General features: G+C 40.1%; 1 protein-coding gene across 1 annotated transcript in view; it reads right to left on the bottom strand.

Annotated features, from left to right (window-relative positions):
- TFDP2 (transcription factor Dp-2 (E2F dimerization partner 2)) overlaps positions 1-18,695 on the bottom strand; it is a 220,455-nt gene extending 201,760 nt beyond the window's left edge. Inside the window, exon 1 of the mRNA XM_011958086.1 lies at positions 18,632-18,695. The gene's annotated coding sequence lies outside the window, so the exon portion shown is untranslated. The remainder of the gene's footprint in view (positions 1-18,631) is intronic.
- Between the last annotated feature and the right edge of the window lie 2 nt (positions 18,696-18,697).

Below are 18,697 nucleotides of genomic sequence, written 5' to 3'. Positions count from 1 at the left end.
GGACGACAGAGCGAGACTCCGTCTCAAAAAAAAAAAAAAAAAAACTACAAAATGAGACTAGACTTACCAGACATTAAAATATACTATAAAGCTTCTATAACCAAAACACTGCGGCACAGGTGCATGAATAGACAAATTCATCAAGCTGTGTAATTAAAATACTATATGTATAACTTTTTGAATCTATCAAATTTCAAATAAAAGTATTTTTTGAGGATTTTTTGGAGACAAAGAGTCTTACTCTGCTGCCCAGGCTGGAGTCCAGTGGCACAATCACAGCTCACTGCGACTTGATCTCCTAGCCTCAAGCAATCCTCCTGCCTCAGCCTCCCAGGTAGCTGGGACTACAGGTGTGTGCCATCACCCCCCACTAATATTTTTTGTATTTTTAGTAGAGATGGGGTTTCACCAGTCTCATACTCCTGGGCACAAACCTCCTGCCCGCCTCAGCCCTGCAAAGTGCTGGATTATAGGTGTAAGCCACTGCACCAGGCCCAAAAGTGGCTTGTTTGGTTTTTTGTTGCCCAGGCTGGAGTACAGTGGCTCAATCTCGGCTCACTGCAGCCTCTGCCTCCCAGGTTCAAGTGATTCTTGTGCCTCAGCCTCCCGAGTATCTGGACTACAGGCACCTGCCATCACACTTGACTAATTTGCTTGTATTTTCAGTAGAGATGGTCTTTGCTATGTTGGCCAGGCTGGTCTCAAACTCCTAACCTCAAGTGATCTGCCCATCTCAGCCTCCCAAAGTGCTGGGATTACAGGTGTGAGTCACTACGCCCAGCCTCAAAAGTGTTCTGGTTTTGTTTTGTTTTGTAAACCATGGTTTTACCTCTGGTTAATGGGACTAAAAACAGGAGGAAGACTTTTCTTTTTAAAAATATTTTAAAATTGAGGGTAGGGCACAGTGGCTCACACCTGTAAGGCAGAAGAACCCTGGAGGTGGAGGCGGCACGGAGATCGCACCACTGCACTCCAGCCTGGGTGACAGAGCAAGACTCCTCCAGAAAAGAAAAAAAAAAGAAGAAAAGAAAAGAAAAGGAGGAATCATTACTGAAGGCAACAGCAACTCCCTCTAAGTACAGTGGAAACAAACTGAAAGTAGGGCTGAAAAAAATATAGAAGAAAGAGTTCCGCATAGTCCCAGCTATACTGAAGGCTGAGGTGGGCAAAATTAGCAGGGCATGGTGGCACATGCCTGTAATCCCAGCTACTCAGGAGCCTGAGGCAGGAGAACTGCTTGAGCCTGGGAGATGGAGGTTGCAGTGAGCCGAGAACGTGCCACTGCACTTCAGCCTAGCTGACAGAACGAGACTCTGTCTTTAAAAAAAAAAAAAAGAAGAAGAAGAAGAAGAAGATTTTAAAATTGAAAGCATCCAAACGTTAATAATAACAAATCAGAAAGGCAAACCTGAGATTCTAGGCCCAGAATAGTCTAGAAAGCACAAATGGCCTACTTTCCTCATTCTTAGCACCTGATTTCCTATCTTCTTGAGGAAATACTGGAATCTGTGCAAGAAAACCAAGAGCTAAGAATAAGGGTAGATACAATCAGGAGTGCTTTCATGGAGAGCTATCTGACACAATAAAATTCATACACAATGAGAACTAGAAAATATAAACTAATCTTGGCTGGGCGCAGTGGCTCATGCCTATAATCCCAGCACTTTGGGAGTCCGAAGTGCACAGATCATGAGGTCAGGAGATTGAGACCACCCTGGCTAACATGGTGAAACCTTGTCTCTACTAAAAATACAAAAATTATCTGGGCGTGGTGGCACAGGCCTGTAGTCCTAGCTATTCAGGAGGCTAAGACAGGAATCGCTTGAACCTGAGAGGCAGAGTTTGCAGTGAGCCAAGATCGTACCACTGCATTCCAGCCTGGGCAACAGAGGAAGACTCTGTCTCAAAAAAAAAAAAAAAAATAGAACAAAGAAAATATAAACTGAGAGTTTCCTATTTCAGACAGGAAAATTTTACCAAAAGCAGACTGGTTACTTAAGATAGATTTAAACTAACTGTGCAAAATTAACCAAAATTGCCATTAGTCACAATATGAAAAATTGCTTTATTCTGCCTATGGCAATAGGAATCCTAATAAATAAATAGTTGGTGGGCTGATAATTACTCTACCCTTGCGTTACTTAAGATGATTTTTAAAAGTCAGAAAATGTTTTACATAAATTAGTAAGTCGAATTAATAGTTCTGTTTTTGCTCACAGCCAATCTGAGTCAACTACTGCAGTTAATTTTTACAAACAGGAAGAAGTATTAAATAAATCAGAAGCTCCTAATATTAACACATAGATAGGTAGATAGACAGACAGATAACAGATGAACCTAGATATATGGTCTATCAAGGCTCTATTTAACAGTTAGTCAGAATGCTTTATTATATACCTACAGTTAAGCAAAAAGAAAAAAAAAATCTGTGCTACATTTCCTAGTTTAATGACAGAGACATGTACTATCACTTTTATTCTCAAACACAGTAACTTTTCTGGCTCCATATTCAATTTACCAGACATACCAATATCCCTGTTCATAACAGCATCATTAGCCACAGCATCTCCATGAAATACAATCGTTTTTCCAGACATGGTACTTCTGCTCTGTGACTAACAACAGAACATTGTCACTATTATTGCTATTATAGTTTTTGTTTTGTTTTGAAGATATGGGGTCTTACTACATTGCCCAGGCTAGAAAGCAGTAGCTATTCACAGTCAGGACCATTGCATACTACAGCTTTGAATCCCTGAGCTCAAGCAATCCTCCCACTTCAGCCTCACAAGTAGCTGGGACTACAGGCTGTGCCACTGTGCCCAGAACTGTTAGGTTTTTATTTTTCCTGCCTTTGGGAACACTTTTAGCTTTTTTCTTTTCTGTCATTGAAACCTTAAAACTGTATGTCATTTCTTGATACCCATATTTCCTTTTAGCCTACATATGTTTAATTTCTTTTTGTTTCTTTTTTATTATTAATATACTTTAAGTTCAAGGGTACATGTGCACAACATGCAGGTTTGTTACACAGGCATACATGTGCCATGTTGGTTTGCTGCACCCATCAACTCGTCATTTACATTAGGTATTTCTCCTAATGCTATCCCTCCCCCAGTCCTCCACCCCACGACACCCCAGTGTGTGATGCTTCCCACCCTGTATCCAAGAGTTCTCATTGTTCAGTTCCCACCTATGAGTGAGAACATTCAGGGTTTGGTTTTCTGTCCTGGTGACAGTTTGCTCAGAATGATGGTTTCCAACTTCATCCATGTCCCTGCAAAGGACATGAACTCATCCTTTTTTATGGCTGCATAGTATTCCACAGTGTATATGTGCCAAAATTTCTTAATGCAGTCTATCATTGATGGACATTTGGGTTGGTTCCAAGACTTTGCTATTGTGAATAGTGCCACAATAAACACACATGTGTATGTGTCTTTATAGTAGCATGGTTTATACTCCTTTTGGCATATAACCAGTAATGGGATTGCTAGGTCAAATGGTATTTCTAGTTCTAGATCCTTGAGGAATCGCCACACTGTCTTCCACAATGGTTGAACTAGTTTACACTCCCACCAACAGTGTAAAAGCTTTCCTATTTCTCCACATCCTCTCCAGCATCTGTTGTTTCATAACTTTTTAATGATTGCCATTCTAACTGGCATGAGATGGTATCTCACTGTGGTTTTGATTTGCATTTCTCTGATGACCAGTGATGATGAGTATTTTTTCATGTGTCTGTTGGCTGCATAAATGTCTTCTTCTGAGAAGTGTCTGTTCATATCCTTTGCCCACTTTTTCATGGGGTTGTTTTTTCTTGTAAACTTGTTTAAGTTCCTGTAGATTCTGGATATTAGCCCTTTGACAGATGGGTACATTGCAAAAATTTTCTCCCATTATGTAAGTTGCCTGTTCACTCTGACGGCAGTTACTTTTGCTGAGCAGAAGCTCTTTAGTTGAATTAGATCCCATTTGTCTATTTTGGCTTTTGTTGCCATTGCTTTTGGTGTTTTAGTCATGCACTCTTTGCCCATGCCTATGTACTGAATGGTATTGCCTAGGTTTTCTTCTAGGATTTTTATGGTTTTTAGGTCTAACACTTAAGTCTTTAATCCATCTTGAATTAATTTTTGTATAAGGTGTAAGGAAGGGATCCAGTTTCAGCTTTCTACATATGGCTAGCCAGTTTTCCCAGCATCATTTATTAAATAGGGAATCCTTTCCCCATTTCTTGTTTTTATCAGGTTTATCAAAGATCAGATGGTTGTAGATGTTCTGTTCCATTGGTCTATATCTCTGTTTTGGTACCAGTACCAAAACTGTTGTGGTTACTGTAGCCTTGTTGTATAGTTTGAAGTCAGGTAGCATGATGCCTCCAGCTTTGTTCTTTTGGCTTAGGATTGTCTTGGCAATGTGGGCTATTTTGTGGTTCCATATGAACTTTAAAGTAGTTTTTTCCAATTCTATGAAGAAAGTCATTGGTAGCTTGATGGGGATAGCATTGAATCTGTAAATTAATTACCTTGGGCAGTATGACCATTTTCACAATATTGATTCTTCCTATCCATGAGCATAGAATGTTCTTCCATTTGTTTGTTTCCTCTTTCATTTCCTTGAGCAGTGGTTTGTAGCCCTCCTTGAAGAAGTCCTTCACATCCCTTGTAAGGTGGATTCCTAGGTATCTCTTTGAACTAATTGTGATAGGGAGTTCACTCGTGATTTGGCTCTCTGTTTGTCTGTTACTGGTGTATAAGAATGCTTGTGATTTTCGCACATTGATTTTGTATCCTGAGACTCTGCTGAAGTTGCTTATCAGCTTAAGGAGGTTTTGGGCTGAGACGATGGGATTTTCTAAATATACAATCATGTCATCTGCAAACAGGGACAATTTGACTTCCTCTTTTCCTAACTGAATACCCTTTATTTCTTTCTCCTGTCTGCTTGCCCTGGTCAGAACTTCCAAAACTATGTAGAATAGAAGAGGTAAGAGAGGGCATCCTTGTCTTGTGCTGGTTTTCAAAGGGAATGCTTCCAGTTTTAGCCCATTCAGTATGACATTGGCTGTGGGTTTGTCATAAATAGCTCTTATTATTTTGAGATATGTTCCATCAATACCTAGTTTACTGAGAGTTTGTAGTAGGAAGGGCTGCTGAATTTTGTCAAGGCCTCTTCTGCATCTATTGAGATAATTAGGTGGTTTTTGTTGTTGGATCTGTTTACGTGATGGATTACGTTTATTGATTTGCATAGGTTGAACCAGCCTTGCATCCTAGGGATGAACCCAACTTGATCGTGGTGGATAAGCTTTTTGATGTGCTGCTGGATTCAGTTTGCCAGTATTTTATTGAGGATTTTTGCATCGATGTTCATCAGGGATATTGGTCTAAAATTCTCTTTTTTTTGTTTTGTCTCTGCCAGGCTTTGTTATCAGGATGATGCTGGCCTCATAAAATGAGTTACGGAGGATTCCCTCTTTTTCTATTGATTGGAATAGTTTCAGAAGGAAATGGTACCAGCTCCCCTCTGTACCTCTGGTAGAATATGGCTGTGAATCTGTCTGGTCCTGGAATTTTTTTGGTTGGTAGGCTATTAATTATTGCCTCAATTTCAGAGCCTGTTATTGGTCTATTCAGATATTCAACTTCTTCCTGGTTTAGTCTTGGGAGGCTGTATGTGTCCAGGAATTTATCCATTTCTTCTAGACTTTCTAGTTTATTTGTGTAGAGGTGTTTATAGTATTCTCTGATGGTAGCTTGTATTTCTGTGGGATCGGTAGTGATATCCCCGTTATCATTTTTTATTGCATCTATTTGATTCTTCTCTCTTTTCTTCTTTATTAGTCTTGCTAGCAGTCTATCAATTTTGTTGATCTTTTCAAAAAATCAGCTCCTGGATTGATTTTTTGAAGGGTTTTTTGTGTCTCTTATCTCCTTCACTTCTGCTCTTAGTTATGTCTTGCCTTCTGCTAGCTTTTAAATGTGTTTGCTCTTCTTCTCTAGTTCTTTTAATTGTGATGTTAGGGTGTCAATTTTAGATCTTTCCTGCTTTCCCTTGTGGGCATTTAGTGCTATAAATTTCCCTCTACACACTGCTTTAAATATGTCCCAGAGATTCTGGTACATTGTGTCTTTGTTCTCATTGGTTTCAAAGAACATCTTTATTTCTGCCTTCATTTTGTTATGTATCCAATAGTCATTCAGGAGCAGGTTGTTCAGTTTCCATGTAGTTGAGCGGTTTTGAGTGAGTTTCTTAATCCTGAGTTCTAATTTGATTGCACTGTGGTCTGAGAGACAGTTTGTTGTGATTTCTGTAGTTTTACATTTGCTGAGGAGTGCTTTACTTCCAACTACGTGATCAATTTTGGAATAAGTGCGATATGGTGCTGGAAGAATGTATATTCTGTTGATTTGGGGTGGAGAGTTCTGTAGATGTCTATTAGCTCTGCTTGGTGCAGAACTGAGTTCAAGTCCTGGATATCTTTGTCAACCTTCTGTCTCATTGATCTAATATTGACAGTGGGGTGTTAAAGTTTCTCATTATTATTATGAGGGAGTCTAAGTCTCTTTGTAGGTCTCTAAGGAATTGCTTTATGAATCTGGATGCTCCTATATTTGGTGTATATATATTTAGGATAGTTAGCTCTTCTTGTTGAATTGATCCCTTTGCCATTGCGTAGTGGCTTTCTTTATCTCTTCTGATCTTTGTTGGTTTAAAGTCTGTTTTATCAGAAACTAGGACTGCAACCCCTGCTTTTTTTGGCTTTCCATCTGCTTGGTAGATCTTCCTCCATCCCTTTATTTTGAGCTTAAGTGTGTCACTGCATGTGAGATGGGTCTCCTGAATACAGCACACTGATGGGTCTTGACTCTTTATCCAATTTTCCAGTCTGTGTCTTTTAATTGGGGGCATTTAGCCCATTTACATTTCAGGTTAATATTGTTATGTGTGGATCTGATCCTGTCATTATGATGTTAGCTGGTTATTTTGCCCGTTAATTGATGCAGTCTCTTAACAGCATCCATGGTCTTTAAAATTTGGCATGTTTTTGCAGTGGCTGGTACCAGTTGTTCCTTTCCACGTTTAGTGCTTCCTTCAGGAGCTCTGGTAAGGCAGGCCTTGTGGTGACAAAATCTCTCAGCATTTGCTTGTCTATAAAGGATTTTATTTCTCCTTCACTTACAAAGCTTAGTTTGGCTGGATATGAGATTCTGGATTGAAAATTCTTTTCTTTAAGGATGTTGAATACTGGCCCCCACTCTCTTCTGGCTTGTAGAGTTTCTGTCGAGAGATCCACTGTTAGTCTGATGGGCTTCCCTTTGTGGGTAACCCGACGTTTCTCTCTGGCTGCCCTTAACACTTTTTCCTTCATTTCAACCTTGGTGAATCTGACAATTATGTGTCTTAGGGTTGCTCTTCTCAAGGAGTATCTTTATGGCGTTCTCTTTATTTCCTGAATTTGAATGTTGGCCTGCCTTGCTAGTTGGGGAAGTCCTCTTGGATAATATCCTGAAGAGTGTTTTCCAGCTTGGTTCCATTCTCCCCGTCACTTTCAGGTACACCAATCAAACATAGATTTGGTCTTTTCACATAATCCCATATTTCCTGAAGGCTTTATTCGTTTCTTTTTACTCTTTTTTTGCTAAATTTGTCTTCTCGCTTTATTTCATTAATTTTATCTTTAATCACTGATATCCTTTCTTCCACTTGATTGATTCGGCTATTGAAGCTTGTGCATGCATCACCAAGTTCTCATGCCATGGTTTTCAGCTCCATCAGGTCACTTAAAGTCTTCTCTACACTGTTTATTCTAGTCAGCCATAACCTTTTATCAAGGTCTTTAGCTGCCTTGCAATGGGTTAGAACATGCTTCTTTAGCTCAGAGAAGATTGTTATTACCTACCTTCTGAAGACTACTTCTGTCAACTCATCAAAGTCATTCTCTGTCCAGCTTTGTTCTGTTGCTGACGAGGAGCTGTGATCCTTTGGAGGAGAAGAGGTGCTCTGGTTTTCAGAATTTTCAGCTTTTCTGCTCTGGTTTCTCCCCATCTTTGTGGTTTTACCTACCTTTGGTCTTTGATGTTGGTGACCTACAGATGGGGTTTTGGTGTAGATGTCCTTTTTGTTGATGCTGATGCTATTCCTTTCTGTTTGTTAGTCTTCCTTCTAACAGTCAGGTCCCTCAGCTGCAGGTCTACTGGAGTTTGCTGGAGGTCCACTCCAGACCCTGTTTGCCTGGGTATCATCAGTGGAGGCTGCAGAATAGCAGATATTGCAGAATACCAAATATTGCTGCCTGATCCTTCCTCTGGAAGCTTCGTCCAAGAGGAGCACCCACCTGTATGAGGTGTCTGTTGCTCCCTACTGGGAGGTGTCTCCCAGTTAGGCTACATGGGGGTCAGGGACCCACTTGAGGAGGCAGACTGTCCGTTCTCAGAGTTCAAATGCTGTGCTGGGAGAACCACTGCTGTCAGACAGAAACGTTTAAGTTTGCAGAAGTTTCTGCTGCCTTTTTTTCCACTATGCCCTGCCCACAGAGGTGGAGTCTATGGAGGCAGTAGGCCTTGCTGAGCTGGGGTGGGCTCCGCCAGTTTGAGCTTCCTGGCCGCTTTGTTTACCTACTCAACCCTCAGCAATGGTGGACAACCCTCCCCCCACCCAGCTGCAGCCTCGCAGGTCCATCTCAGACAGCTGTGCTAGCAGTGAGCAAGGCTCCGTGGGTGTGGGACCCGCCAAACCAGGCAAAAGAGAGAATCTCCTGTTCTGCCAGTTGCTAAGACCATGGGGAAAGTGCAGTATTTGGGCAAGAGTGTCCCATTTTTCCAGGTACAGTCTGTCACAGCTTCCCTTGGCTAGGAAAGGGAAATCCTCCAATCCCTTCTGCTTCCTGGGTGAGGCGACGCCCTGCCCTGCTTCAGCTAGCCCTCTGTGGGCTGTACTCACTGTCCAACCAGTACCAATGAGATGAACCAGGTACTTCAGTTGGAAATGCAGAAATCACCCGTCTTCTGCATCAGTCACACTGGGAGCTGCAGACCAGAGCTGTTCCTATTCGGCCATCTTGAACACAGATCTGTTTAATTTCTTTTAAAGTCAAAAGAACATAGGCCAGGTGTGGTGGCTTCAGTTTGTAATCCAGAACTTTTGGAGGCTGAGGCAGCAGATCACTGAGGAGTTCAAGACTAGCCTGGCCAACATGGTAAAACCCTGTCTCTATTAAAAATACAGCTATTAGTCAGGCGTGGTGGTACATACCTGTTATCCCAGCTACTTGGGAGGTTGAGGCACAAGAATCACTTGAACCCGGGAGTCGAAGGTTGCAGTGAGTTGATATCATGCCACTGCACTCCAGCCTGGGTGACAGAGCAAGACTCTGTCTCAAGAAAAAAAAAAAAAAAGTCAAAAGAGCATGAAATATGTTGCAAAAGGATATACAGATCTTAAATAAAATATTTATCTTACAAAGAAGTTAAGATACTCAAAAAACTGGGGATAGAAGGAACACACCCCAACATAATAAAAGCCATATATGACAGACCCACAGCTAGTATCATACTGAATGGGGAAAAACTAGAAAGCCTTTTCTCAAAGATCTGAAACATGACAAGCATGCCCACTGTCACTATTGTTATTCAACAAAGTACTGGAAGTCCCAGCTAGAGCAATCAGACAATAGAAAGCTATAAAGGGCATCCAAATTGGAAAGGAAGAAGTCAAATTATCCCTGTTTGCAGATGATGCAATTTTGTATTTGGACAAATCTAAAGACTCCACAAAAAAAGTATTATTAATAGAAGTGATAAACAAATTCAATAAAGTTACATAATATAAAATCAACATACAAAAATTAGTAGCATTTCCATATGCCAACAGTGAACAATGAGAAAAAGAAATTTTAAAAGTAACTCCATTTATAACAGCCACATATAAAACTGAATAACTAGGTATTAACCAAAGAAGTGAAATATCTCTGTAATGAAAACTATAAAACACTGATGAAAGAAATTGAAGAGGACACCAAAAAAATGGAAAAGTATTCCATGTTCACGGATTGAAAGAATCAATACTGTTAAAATGTCAATACTACTATCAAAGCAATCTACAAATTCAAGGCAATCCCTATCAAAATGACAATGACATGCTTCACAGAAATAGAAAAAACAATCCTAAGATTTATATGGAACCACAAAAGACCCAGAATAGTCAAAGCTATCTTGAGTAAAATGAACAAAACTGGAGGAATCACATTACCTGACTTCAACTATACTACAGAGTTATAGTAACCAAAACAGCACGGGACTGGAATAAAAACAGACACACAGACCAATGGGATAGAACAGAGAATCTAGAAACAAATCCACCCACCTACAGTTAACTCATTTTCCACAAAGGTGCCAAGAACATACACTGGGGAAAAGACAGTCTCTTCAATAAATGGTGCTGGGAAAACTGGATATGCATATGCAGAAGAAAAAAACTAGACCCATATCACTGGCCATATACAAAAATCAAATAAGGCTGGGCGCAGTGGCTCATGCCTGTAATCCCAACACTTTGGGAGGTCAAGGCAAGCAGATCACTTGAGGTCAGGAGTTTAAGACCAGTCTGGTCAACATGGTGAAACCCCATCTCTACTAAAAATACAAAAATTAGCTGGGCGTGGTGGCACATGCCTGTAGTCCCAGCTACTTGGGTGGCTGAGGCACAAGAACTGCTTGAACCTGGGAGGCGGAGGTTGCAGTGAGCTGTTATCAAGCCACTGCACTCCAGCCTGGGCAACCAAGCAAGACCCTGTCTTAAAAAAAAAATCAAATCAAAATGGATTAAAGACTTAAACCTAAGACCTCAAAATGTGAAACTGCTAGAAGAAAATATTGGGGAATATCTCCAGGACATTGGTCTGGGCAAGAATTTCTTGAGCAGTACCCCACAAGCACAGGCAACCAAAGCAAAAATAAACAAGTGGGATCACATCAAGTAAAAAGTTTCTGCACAGCAAAGGATACAATAAAAAAAGTGAAGAGATAACCCACAGAATGGGAGAAAACATTTGCAAACTACCTATCTGACAAGAGATTTATAACCAGAATATATAAGGAGCTCAAGCAATTCTAGAAAAAAAAAAATAATAATCCCATTAAAAAATGGGCAAAAGATCTGAATAGACATTTCTCAAAAGACATACGAATGGCAAATAGGCATTCGAAAAGGTGCTCAACATTGCTGATCATCGAAGAAATGCAAATCAAAACCACAATGAGCTATCATTTCACCCCAGTTAAAATGGCTTATATCCAAAAGACAGGCAGTAACAAATACTGGTGGGGATGTTCAGAGAAGGGAACCTTCCTAAACTGTTGATGGGAATGTAAATTAGTACAACCACTATAGAGAACAACTTGGACGTTCCTCAAAATACTAAAAATTGAGCTACCATATGATCCAGCAATCCCACTGCCAAAAGAAAGGAAATCAGTATATTGAAGAGGTATCTGCATTCCTGTTTGTTGCAGCACTGTTTACAATAGCTAAGATTTGGAAGCAATCGAAGTGTTCATTAACAGATGAATGAATAAAGAAAATGTGGTACATATATACAATGAAGTACTATTTGGCCATAAAAAAGAATGAGATCCATGGCTGGGCACAATGGCTCACGTCTGTAATCCCAGCACTTTGGGAGGCCAAGGCAGGCAGATCACTTGAGGCTAAGAGTTTGAGACCAGCCTGGCTAATATGGTGAAACCCCGTCACTACTAAAAATACAAAAATTGGCTGGGTGTGGTGGTGCGCATCTGTAATCCCAGCCACTCAGGAAGCTGAGGCAGCAGAATCACTTAAACCTGGGAGGTGGAGGTTGCAGTAAGCCGAGATTGTCACTGCACTCTAGCCTGGGCACAAGAGCAGGACTCCGTCTTGTAAAAAAAAAAAAAAAGAGTAAGATCCAGTCATTTGCAACAACATGGATGGAACTGGAGATCATTATGTTAAGTGAAATAAGCCAGGCACAAAAAGACAAACATTACATGCTCTCACTTAATTGCGGGATCTAAAAATCAAAATAACTGAACTCATGGACAGAGAGAGTAGAAGGATGGTTACTGGAAGCTGCGAAGGGTAGTATGGGGATGTGGGCGATGGTTAATGGGTACAAAAAAATACAAAGAATAAATAAGACCTACTATTTGGTAGCACAAAAGGGTGACTATAGTCATTAATAACTTAATTTTGTATTTTAAAATAACTTAAAGAGTGTATTTGGATTGTTTGTCACTTAAAGGATAAATGCTTGAGGGGATGAATACCCCATTCTCCATAATGTACTTATTTCACATTACATGCCGATTTCAAAACATCTCATGTACCCCATAAATATATACACCTACTATGTACCCACAAAAATTAAAACTAAAAAAATTAAAAGTTCAGATGATTGAATTTAGTATTATACATCTTATCTAAGTATGTACTTTCTTCTGTTCACAGTATACTAGTCAGTAAAACAGAGTAATAAAGCTCATAATCATGATTTAATCAATTAGCTGAAATACAACCAAACTTAAGATAACACAGAAATGGTCTTTTATATATATTTTCTTATTTTTAAAAAATTAATTTATTTTTTTGAAACAGTCTCACTGTGTCGCCCAAACTGGAGTACAGTGGCGTGATCATAGTTCAGTGTAACCTCAAACTCTTGAGCTCAAGCAATCTTCCCACCACAGCCTCCTTAGTAGCTGGGATACATGCCACCACACCTGGCTAATTTTTTTTCATTTGTAGAGATGGGGCCTTGCAAAGTTGCCCAGGATGGTCTTAAACTTTTGGCCTCAAAGTAATTTTTCCCAAAGAGCTGGGATTACAGCATGAGGCACTATGCCCAGCCTCTTTATTTATTTATTTATTTAGAAACAGAGTCTCACTCTGTCGCCCAGGATGGAGTGCAGTGGCAAGATCTCAGCTCACTGCAACCTCTGCCTCCCAGGTTCAAGCGATTCCCCTGTCTCAGCCTCCCAAGTAGGTAGGATTACAGGTGAATGCAACCACATCCAGCTAATTTTTGTATTTTTAGAAGAGATGGAGTTTCATCATGTTGGCCACACTGGTCTTGAACTCCTGACCTCAAGCGATCCACCCACCTCGGCCTCCCAAAGTGCTAGGATTATTATAGGCGTGAGCTACCACGCCCAGCCTATTTTTTCAATTATAGTAAACAGTGGCACTAGTGAAAGAATGATTAATCAACAATGGCTAATTTTCAAACCACTCACTTATATTTGAATGAATTCTCAACACTTTACGGGAAAAAAAAAGCTACGCTGGAAAACACCCAACCAAAAAGAAGATATATTTTTGGGTTCTCCAAGCTATTTTCCCCTATTTCATCTTTTCTTGCACTTAGGATTCTTTGAGGGATGAGATTACATTATGTCCCTTTGTCAACTTAGTGCCTCACACAGTGCCTGTAACATAATAAGCACTTCACATGTGTCTTTTGAGTAATACACACAAAGATCAACTGGTGGGGAGTCACCATCTCTCTATGCCTACTATCTGGCTGCTAGTTCATATCATCCCCAAGAAAACCAAAGGTAAAAAGGGGTTTGAAGTTGGGTGCGGTGGCTCACATCTGTAATCCCAGCACTTTGGGAGGCCAAGGGAGGTGGATTGCTTGAGTTTAGGAGTTCAAGATCAGCCTGGCCAACATGGCAAAACCCTGTTTCTACTAAAAATACAAAAATTAGCCAGGTGTGGTGGCACATGCCTATAATCTCAGCTACTTGGAAGGTCGAGGCACAAGAATCACTTGAACCCAGGAGGCAGAGGTTGCAGTAAGCCGAGACTGCACCACTGCCAGCCTGGGCAATAGAGCAAGATTCTGTCTCCAAAAAAAAGTGGGGCAGCGGGGGTAGGGGGGCTTGAATTTAAAAGGACAGTAAAGAGAAAACAGAAAAAGGGAGTTGGAAAGTACTATGCTTATAAATAAAATTCTAATTAGATTACAGCTTATGCCACTAGGAAAGAAAAGACTTATTTATTTATTTATTCTTATGTATTTATTTTGAGATAGGGTCTCACTCTGTTGCCCAGACTGGAGTGCAGTGGCACGATCACAGCTCACTGCAGCCTTGACTTCCTGGGCTCAAGAGATCCTCCCACCTCAACCTCCTGAGCCTGGCTACTTTTTGCGTTTTTAGTAGAGACAGGTTTCGCCATGTTGCCCAGGCTGGTCTTGAGCTCCTGGGCTCAGCAATCCGCCCACCTCGGCCTCTCAAAGCACTGGGATTACAGGCATGAGTCACTGAACCTCCCAGAAACGACTTTTAAAACATACAAGCATTTTTAAAACAAAGATAACTTTGGCTGCCATACATAAGGACCAGAGACAGAAACGGAGTGGAAGAAGGAAGGTTTACAGGAAGCTATTACTGCAGTCCACTAAAGAAGGAATGGTGGCCCAGATTACAGTAATATTAATAATAGTAGGAATGGAGAGAAATAGATGTACATTACCTGTTTGCTTCAGGCATTTTTATTAAGAAAAATTATCTTTGGATGGATCAGGTAAAACAAGCATTGATATCTTGTGCAAAATGGGCATTTAATAAATTTATCAATGAATTGGCGGAAATGAAAGCTCAATATGAACATGAAGATAAAAGACAGTTCCTAACTGTTCAACAAGGTATATTGCTCCAAATAAAATTCCATATAGCATAGCTGTTGGCAATCATTTAGGAACTATGGTGAGCAGGAGAGGTTACCAGAAGACTGAAGATAGAAAATGTAGTACTCATGTTCAAAGAAAGAAATGGGATCCTGTCAACTATTGATCATTGAAGTTAAACGTAATTTTAGACATGATTCTAGAATCATTACTAAGAGAAGTTTGTGAACACTTAGAAAAAGTAGTAATCAGTGCTCCTTTAGCAGCACATATACTAAACGGGAACAAATCAGAGATTAGCATGGCTCCTGTGCAATGATGACACACAAATTCATAAAGCATTCCACATTTTTACTTGAATTAAAAATCCTTTTCTGATACACAAATCAGCCGGGTGTGGTGGCAAGCTCCTGCAGACCCAGCAACTCGGGAGGCCAGGGAAGGAGAATTGCTTAAATCCAAGAGGCCACCGCACTCCAGCCTGGGTGACAGAGACTCTGTCTCAAAATAAATAAATAAATAAAAATCCTTTTCTGAAAAAAAAGACAAAAAAGTAGTAATCAACATATGCTGCTGGAATACAGTATAGTTTCACTAAGGACAAGTAATGATAGGGTAAAAAAAAGGAGACATATAAAATCTAGGTTTTAGTAAGGCAATTGTCAAAGTTCCTCACACATTCCTTGTGAGAACTTGGAAACATATGAGGTAGATGATGATAAATTAGCTGAATTTCTAATTGGCTGACTAACCTGAACCAAAGAATTAATAATAACATTTTTTATCACCTTTAAGAGAGGTCTTTAGCAGGTAAAGAACTCTGCCCTCAGCCCTGCCTAGACAGCATTTTAGTGAAAAATTTGCATGAAGGCAATGCCAAAATTATCAAACTTGTATGTTTGTCAAACGCATAGATTTGATATTTATTGGATGACCAAATCAGGATATATGTAATGTCAACAGACTAGAAGCAATCTTACAAAATAAAACTTAATACAGACACATGTAAAGTCCTACCAAAAAATATTCTATTAAAGAATTTAGAGAGTATGACTTTAAGAATGGAGACAGCATGAACAAAACAATTCAACAATTTTAGTTGACAAGGAAACCAGTAGTAAAACAGGTATCATATATACATAGTACTTGGATGCCCCAACCCATTCTAAGTGACTTACATATATACATTAATTTAATTATCTTCAGAATTGCATAAGATAGTCACTATTATTAACCCCATATTAGAGATGAGGAGACTTAGGCCCAGAGTGTTTACATAATTTACTCAAGGTTACCCAGCTGATAAACTGCAGAGTTAGGATCTAAACACAGGAAGGCTAGCCCCAAAGTTAATCTTAACTAGTAAATTATTAGAAATTAACAGTGTAATGTGGTTGCCAAAGAAGCAAGTCTACTCTTAAAGTACATGCTTTAAAATCAGAGAGGTAACTTACAGTCTTCTACACTAGTTAATACCTAATTTGGGGTACCATTCTTGTCGGAAGAATATGGATGAACTAAACAAATTCACAAGTGGGCTATGAGTTGTGTGAGGAGATGCAAACGAAAACAATGACACAAAAGTCACTTACAAAGGTTAAAGACTGATAATATTTTCTAGAGAAGAAAACACTCAGTGGAATATAAGTATCTTCAAATAGTTGAAAACCCACAATACAGAAGAGACAGTGAGGACACAATTTCTAGTTCAGTGAAAGAAATAATTTTATAAAAATTAGAGTTGTCCAAACATGGCAAGGTGTGTGCCTACAACCCCAGCTACTTGGGAGGGTGAGTTGGGAGGATCACTTGAGCCCAGGAGTTCCAGACAAGCTTGAGCAACATAGAGAAACCTTGTCTCAAAAATAAATAAATAAATAGAATTGACCAAATATCTTTATCTCAGAAACTGTGACACCAGAGTCTCTCCAAAAAATATATAAATGTGCATAATTTTGCATAATAGTTCCAAGAGTTCGCAAGTCTATTTTCATATCTATTCATGCCGCACACCTAGTCATGTATCCCAGATTAAAATGGAAAGGATTTATGTATGAAGAGGTGAGTGTATTTGATTCTCTTTAAAATTCACTACAATTTAAAATTCTATGATCTAAAAGAACTCTCAATCTATGCTTTCTAGTTTCTTCTGAGATCCATTATAACACATATTGCAATAAGAGTTTAAAAGATGATGACAAGGAAGTACATCCCAGTTCATCAGTTATATTGAGGGCACACAGCTCAGACAGTTAAGAATTTTGGCTGCAAGAGAAAAACTTCCACATGCCACTTGTACTACATATTCACAAAAGTCGGGGTGGGAGGAATTACATGATCACAAAATGAGAATATGAAGTATTACACACTAGAAAAATTCAGCTTTCTTTTTTAAACACCTAGAAATGAAGAGAACTGAAAAGTAAGAGTTCAGTAAATCTTGGAACTTTATTAACAAATGTAAGTGCCACAGTGCTGAAACTGCAACTGCACAGTCAGAACAACGCTACAGACACCATGTCTACTCTTAGACTAGACTAGTTACAGGCACAAGATGTTCTAATAAACAGCAAACACATCCAGAGCCAGTACATAAGTGTGACAGAATCTGGGGTCTAGGCATTTGATTTTTCTCTTGGTGCTGAGAATGGACACTGCCATTAAAGATTAATTATAGTAATCTGATAGTGATAAAGGTTTAGCTAAATAACAGGCTAACCAATGAAATGGAAAAGGAAGCTGCAATATAGATCAATTAAACTATTTTTATATTTACTTTTAAGGAGAGACAGGGTCATGATTATGCCATATATAAAACAGATGAATATACACTCACGAGCTGGAAAAAAACAAAAACAAAAACAGGTAAATAACCATTTATTAGGCGAAGATAAATTCAAGCCATTAAGAGAAAACACATGGCCCAGAAAAAAAAAAAAGGTTGTGAAAGTCAAATGAAAAGACACAAAACTCAGATCTCGGGGAGAGAGGGGAAGGAGAAGACTGTTAAAAGAGAGCCTTACTGAAAGACAGCAAATAAGTGAGACAGGGAGTCTATGCCCTCTGAGATGGAATGAGGAAAAGATAAAAGTATTCATGGGTTCAAAGGTAGCTTCAGCAGTGAATATGGAAAAGGAATGAACCTGTTCACTATCTCAACACTAAAAGGGAAATAATATAGGGTCTTTTTCTAAACCAGCATCCACGGCAAGTGCCTAACTAATACAAGACATTTAATACGTGGAGAATTTTCTTACGATTGCATTCCATACTCCCCGAAACACACCGAATAGGTGGATGCATCTAATTTACAGATGGAGAAACCGAGATCACACAATAGAATATAGCACAGGCTGGTAAGAGAGACTGGGGCGCTCATCCACTTCGTTGTACTGTCTCTCAGCGAGATCCTGGGAAAACCCTTACACTTCTTTGTGAAGAGAGACCTTGGTTTCCAGATTTTCTCAAAGGAGTCTGGGCCCAAAAACCGATCCTCTACTTCAGAGAAAAGTTCCTTTATGGGGCATATGAGGTTCTTCAAGCACACAAAGGTTAGAAACTCTTTTTAAAAACAAACAAACACCTGGTGGAGACAGAGGCGTGTGAGTCATGAAAGGAGGAGGGAAAAATCGGAAAACCAGATTTAGAAGCCATCCTTCTTTGAAGAGAACGAGAAAGTAGAAAGCAGCCCTTCCCCTCTTCTACGAGGCGTGACTCAGGGACGTTACCTCCCCCGATTTGCTCTATGCACTGAGAGGGTGACCCTCTCTCCGGCTTTCGACTCTGGCCCAGACACTCACGGGTTACCCGGCCAGGCCTGGAGAACCCGGGTCTAAACAGATGGGACTCGTGTGGGGGACAAGGGGGCCCCTGGGCGCAGGGAGGGAAACCTGCCCAGGAACGCGCCCGGCTGGGTCCAAAGGCCCTCGGCGCGCGGGCCCGCGCCCTCGCCCCAGACCTTACCGCCTTCGGCTGCAGAAGAACTGGCGGTCAAGCGAGGCTGTCGGGCCGAGCAGGGAGCGCGTCTTC

This window comes from Colobus angolensis, unplaced genomic scaffold, assembly GCF_000951035.1.
Source record: "Colobus angolensis palliatus isolate OR3802 unplaced genomic scaffold, Cang.pa_1.0 Scaffold46, whole genome shotgun sequence".
NCBI lineage: Eukaryota > Metazoa > Chordata > Mammalia > Primates > Cercopithecidae > Colobus > Colobus angolensis.
This window is presented reverse-complemented; position numbering and strand designations above follow the sequence as displayed.